The sequence below is a fragment of the Carlito syrichta genome, unplaced genomic scaffold (assembly GCF_000164805.1).
Source record: "Carlito syrichta isolate Samal-C Ts95f unplaced genomic scaffold, Tarsius_syrichta-2.0.1 Scaffold280203, whole genome shotgun sequence".
Classification (NCBI taxonomy): Eukaryota; Metazoa; Chordata; class Mammalia; order Primates; family Tarsiidae; genus Carlito; species Carlito syrichta.
This window is the reverse complement of record NW_007224299.1, coordinates 104,849-105,187: the sequence shown is the minus strand read 5'-3', so window position 1 is coordinate 105,187 and position 339 is coordinate 104,849.

Below are 339 nucleotides of genomic sequence, written 5' to 3'. Positions count from 1 at the left end.
CTACCACGCCCGGCCGATTTTTTGATTTATTGTAGAGATGAGGTCTCGCCAAGCTGCGCAGGTGGGTCTCGAACCCTTGGGCTCAGGCAATCCACTCACCTCAGCCTCCCAAGGCGCGTGTTTACAGGCTGAGCAGCAAGACCTCATCTCTACAGTAAATAAAAAAATCAGCCAGGTGTGGTAGCGCGCCTGTAATTCTGGCTACTCGGAAGGCTGAGGCGGAAGAATCGCCGGAGCCCAGCGGGTCGAGCCTGCGGTGGCCGGGAGTGGCCACAGCACTCTAGTCTGGGTGACAGAGTGAGACTCCAACTCAAAAAAAAAAAAATTAGCCAGGGATGG